The sequence below is a fragment of the Cherax quadricarinatus genome, chromosome 3 (assembly GCF_038502225.1).
Source record: "Cherax quadricarinatus isolate ZL_2023a chromosome 3, ASM3850222v1, whole genome shotgun sequence".
Classification (NCBI taxonomy): Eukaryota; Metazoa; Arthropoda; class Malacostraca; order Decapoda; family Parastacidae; genus Cherax; species Cherax quadricarinatus.
In genome coordinates this window covers 45,370,235-45,376,234 of record NC_091294.1, presented here as the reverse complement: position 1 = coordinate 45,376,234, position 6,000 = coordinate 45,370,235, and positions in this window count along the sequence as shown.

The window sequence follows — 6,000 nt, the reverse complement described above, 5'->3', positions numbered from 1 at the left end:
CTGTCTGTAGTTCTTTGCTGTTGCTTTACTGCCCCCTTTGTGGAGTGGGGCTATGTCTGTTGTTTTTAGTAACTGTGGGACGACCCCCGTGTCCATGCTCCCTCTCCATAGGATGGTAAAGGCTCGTGATAGGGGCTTCTTGCAGTTCTTGATGAACACGGAGTTCCATGAGTCTGGCCCTGGGGCAGAGTGCATAGGCATGTCATTTATCGCCTGTTCGAAGTCATTTGGCGTCAGGATAACATCAGATAGGCTTGTGTTAACCAAATTCTGTGGCTCTCTCATAAAAAATTAATTTTGATCTTCGACTCTCAGTCTGGTTAGCGGCTTGCTAAAAACTGAGTCATATTGGGACTTGAGTAGCTCACTCATTTCCTTGTTGTCATCTGTGTAGGACCCATCTTGTTTAAGTAAGGGCCCAATACTGGACGTTGTTCTCGACTTTGATTTGGCATAGGAGAAGAAATACTTTGGGTTTCTTTCGATTTCATTTATGGCTTTTAGTTCTTCCCGTGATTCCTGACTCCTATAAGATTCCTTTAGCTTAAGTTCGATGTTTGCTATTTCTCTCACCAGTGTCTCCCTACGCATTTCAGATATATTGACCTCTTTTAGCCGCTCTGTTATTCTTTTCCGACGCCTGTAAAGGGAGCACCTGTCTCTTTCTATTTTACATCTACTCCTCCTTTTTCTTAGAGGAATAAGCTTGTGCATACATCGAGTGCCACCAAGTTAATCTGTTCTAGGCATAAGTTGGGGTCTGTGTTGCTTAGTATATCTTCCCAGCTTATATCGGTTAGGACTTGGCTTACTTGGTCCCTCTTTATGTTTTTGTTATTGAAGTTGAATTTGGTGAATGCTCCCTCGTGACTAATCTCGTTATGTCGGTCTGGGGCTCCGCGCATACATGTCTGAACCTCAATTATGTTGCGATCTGAGTATATTTTTTTGATATGGTGACATTTCTTATCAGATCATCATTGTTAGTGAAGATGAGGTCTAGTGTATTCTCCAGTCTAGTAGGCTCTATTATTTGCTGGTTTAAATTGAATTTTGTGCAGAGATTTAAAAGCTCATGTGAGTGTGAGTTTTCATCAGAGCTGCCTCCTGGTGTTATTACTGCAACAATATTATTTGCTATATTCCTCCAGTTTAGGTGCCTTAAGTTGAAATCTCCCAGGAGCAAGATGTTGGATGCAGGAGCTGGAAGATTTTCCAGACAGTGGTCAATTTTTAACAGCTGTTCCTGGAATTGCTGGGATGTTGCATCCGGAGACTTGTAGACTACCACAATGACTAGGTTTTGGTTCTCGATCTTTACTGCTAAAACTTCCACTACATCATTTGAGGCATTAAGCAGTTCTGTGCAAACAAGTGACTCTGCAATGTACAGGCCAACTTCCCCCTTTTGCCTGTTCACTCTGTCACATCTGTATAGGTTGTAACCTGGGATCCATATTTCGTTGTCCAAGTGATCCTTTATGTGGGTCTCAGTGAAAGCCGTGAACATTGCCTTTGCCTCTGCAAGCAGTCCACGGATGAAAGGTATTTTGTTGTTTGTTGCTGGCTTTAGACCCTGTATATTTGCAAAAAAGAATGTCATCGGACTGGTGGTATTGTTGGTACTGGGGGGGATTTTTTTTCCGGCATTAGTATCTGTATCTGTTGGTTTGGAGTGGAGGCCATCGACTGTGGTTCCATTCCAGGAATGACTGGATTTGGTGTACGATTTCTGCCATTTCCTGCCAGTTTTTTTTCCTTCCTGGCACTAAAAAACCTCTCCATCTTGAGTGGCTGTGGCTACCCAGGTTTTCCCATGGCCTGGATGTTTTGTATCTTTTTGTCCCCTTTAGATGGTGTGCCTGGCAATTTAAGTTATAGCACAGTCTTTCCTGTACTGAAGAGGTACACATTTCAGGGTGAAAAAGCTTACAGGAAGGGAGTTTGCATTTTCCTGTTGTCATATGGGCACGGCATTTTCTAGGGTGGTCATAGTTGCACGTCCCATCTGTTTTTCCAGATTTCCCATGTCTGCAGATACCAAGTGCATAGTATGTGCAAATTCTAGGATTAAATAGTTAAACTCAGTTAATATACAAGCCAGGATATGATCATACAGTTCTCAGCCACCATACTTGACCTCATACTTTGTAACTGCTCTGATAACATTAGTCAGTCAGGCATCATTCCACAGGTCTTAGTGATCATTTCGTTACATATTGCACTCTGTTCCGGTGATAGTACATTAGCTATATATATCTTGTGGGTCTTTACCTGAGACTAGAAAATCACTCTGATCTTCACTGCAACAGAAGCTTAAACTTGACAGTGATAGGCATGTTATTCACATAACATAAAAATAGTAAGGGATTCAGAATACTATCCTGGGGGACCATATGCTAGTTAGTTAGTTTAATATGTTTATTATGCACCCCATACCCATCCTGTGGGTGGTAGTCAAAAGATTACAGAGGTACATAATTGGTCCAGGGACTGGACTCCAAAGTTTTGATAGCTGAGCAAGTTACAAAGGTAATGAACTAGATCTGGTCATAATCATGACCGAGTTACAAAGGTAATGAGCTCCAGGTAGAGCTGGTCACACTCATGAATATTTGCAAAGGTAATGAATCAAAAACACATTAATCATGAGAATTTACAAAGGTAATGAGCTCCAGGTAGAGCAGCAGGAGTTCTGATTATGTATTATTGACCTTAACAATTTGTTTCCTGTTGCTCAGGTAAGACTTAAACCATTCTACAGAGCCTATGCTGATAGATTGTAGTTTCTTACGTAACATATTATGGTTAACTGTATTGAATGCCTTTTTCAGGTCTAGTCACCATATCTATGAAATTCTCTACTGATACTTATTTGAATTCTCAGGTAATCCATTGGGTTAATTAGGGAGGTATCAGTCAAGTAATCTCTGAAACCTGATTGGTAACTATGGAGAATGTTTCATTAAGATGCTGCTTAATTACTTGATAATATGCTGCTTTCTCCAGAATCTTGGACATCACACCGAGTATACTAACAGGCCTGTAATTGCTGACATGGGCTCTACTGTTATTCTTGATGGATGTGATTCTGGCCTCCTTGAGCTCCTCTGGCACAGTATTGTTGATGATGGGGAAATTTATTACGTGAGTGGTGGGGACTTGCAATTCGGAGGCTGGGATGTTAACTGGTCCGATGCTTTTTGTTTGGTTTAACTTAATTCTTTTCACACGAAGTCATAAGATACATTTAATAATTGAAAACTGGGGTGACACCTTTATTACTGTACAGGAGGGCCCCGTGTATTCGGTACCCCCTTTTTAGTGTTCACTGTTTTCTTTGACTTTCAATCGAATCATTATTCATTTCATTTGGTGCTTTTACCGCTTTTCTGCACAACAGTTGCGTAAGGGAAGGGCGAGTGGCACCACATTTTTAAGTATTGTATGTACTGTGTATTTATTTTACTTATTAGCTTTTAATGCCTATCTTATTGAACACTTAATATATGATAGTGTAAACATGTTATCAGGCATTTTAGACACATTCGACAATGAAAAAACTTAGATGATGATGCGGGTGAGACAGTCAAGGTCCATCTCATCCATAGGGTGATGTGGCAGATGTTGCAAATACATGAAATAGGAGGTAGGTTACTGAAAGCAGTGAAGAGTTTTTATGAGGATAGTGAGGCTCAGGTTAGAGTATGTAAGAGAGAGGGTGATTAGTTCCCAGTAAAAGTAAGCCTTAGACAGGGATGTGTGTTGTCAACATGGTTGTTTAATACAGCCTCTCCTCACGTAACAACAGAGTTCATTTCCTAAGACCACGTCGGTAAATGAATTCGTTGCTGAGCAAGTAGCATACTATAATGGTAGTGGGTTTGTTTCAACCATCTCTGATATTGTTTTAATGTCACCTTTGCACCATTTATACCATTTTTAGTATATTTTTAAATGTTTAATACAATATACAGTATTGTACTGTATATTGTAGTAAACAGAATAGAGGAAATCAGCTCTAATATACATTATTTAGGTATGCATACTGGTCAAGAGAGCCCATTGTAAGTTTGAGTCGTCGGTAAACGAGTATGTCGTTAAGTGAGGAGAGGCTGTACGTATGTTTATAGATGGGGTTGTAAGAAAAGTGAATGCTCAGGTGTTGGCAAGAGGTGTTGCATTAAAAGATGAAGAATCTAACACAAAAGGGAGTTGTCACAGTTGCTTTTTTGCTGCGATAGTGTGAGTAATGGTGAAAGCGTTTCATTTTTTGGGTCACCCTACCTTGGTGGGAGACGGGCAGTGTGTTGTTATTACTATTATTATTATATTATTATTTGAAATGATACACATACAAGGGTCACATGAATTAATTTAATTTTAACAGCAGTACCTGTATCAATCTAATAACCTGGGGAAAAAACAAGAATTACATGTGACCTTTGTTTTTCGAAACACTGTCTCTTGAGCAATAGTGAACACTGCTTCTGTCAGTGACATTAATGCAAAGAGGTTACGAGGTTCTGACCAGAGCTTTGGTAAGATGGGAGGGAGGAAGAAGGATGGGTAAGGATGGAATGTAGGAAAGGTTGGGGAGGGAGGAGGGGTAGGTGGGGTTATAAATGATAGTGGCATATCCACTTTGGTGTATTTTGGTGTATTTTTGAATAAGAGATGCTTCTGAATCTGCAAATCAGCTAAGGAGCTTAGGACAGGATTCAGCAAAGTACTAAGGAGGGTACTAAGTTTTATTTTTTATTTTATTTTTTTTATTTTATTTAGAAATTTAGCATACATACAGAGGTACAAAAAAATACAGGTAAGAGCAGCATGCCAAAGCCACTTATATGCATAGCATTACGGGCTGGCTTAAAATTAACTTAAGATTAACTAAGCAATGATGAAATCAGTGATAAGACATTATTGTAAACAGATGACTATAAAGCACAAATGAGTATTACAAAGACAGGTCATATGGTTGCATGCATTGCTGTTCATTCAGTAGAATGGAGTATTCTGTTAGGTAGTGTATTTAAAAAAATAACAAAGTTAGATTGGGTCCTAGGTTTAACATTTATGTGATATAATTGTGAGTAACATTTTGGATATACAATTTATAAGGTTCAGTTATTCAGTATTTATTTGGTTTTGAATGAGTAAGTGAACTTTGAGAAGAGACTTGAATTTATAAACAGGTAGTGTTTCTTTTATATTTACAGGTAATGAATTCCAGATTTTAGGGCCTTTTATGTGCATTGAGTTTTTGCATAGCGTGAGATGGACACGAGGAACATCAAAGAGTGATCTGTGCCTTGTGTTATGGTCATGTGTTCTGTTGAGGTTGGCAAGATGTTTGAGGGGAGGGTTAATATCAGAGTTAAGTGTTCTATGTATGTAATAGGTGCAATAATAAGTATGGATGTTTTGTATGGTGAGTAGGTTGAGTGTTTTGAATATTGGTGGAGTGTGTTGCCTGTAGTGAGAATTTGTTATCATTCTAACTGCAGCCTTTTGTTGGGTAATTAGTGGTCTGAGATGGTTAATTGTTGTTGAGCCCCATGCACAAATTCCATAGGTGAGATAGGGGTAAATAAGAGAGTGATAAAGGGCCAGGAGGGCTGACTGTGGAACATAGTACCGTATCTTCGATAGTATGCCTACAGTCTTGGAAATTTTCTTAGAAATTTGTTGTATATGTGTATGAAATTTGAGTCTATTATCGAGGTGGATTCCTAAGAATTTTCCCTCTGTTAGCTTTGTGATAGGTGATCCGTTTATCGTTATGTTAAGAGGTACATCTGTAGCTCTGTTACCAAACTGAATGAAGTAGGTTTTGTCAATGTTTAGTGTAAGTTTGTTAGTCCTCATCCAGGTAGATATTTTCTGTAATTCGGTGTTTACAGTATTGGCTAGCGTGACTGGGCTCTGGTGAGAGAAGACGTATGTAGTGTCATCTGCAAAAAGTGTGGGTTTGAGTAATTGCGAGGCATTTGGTAG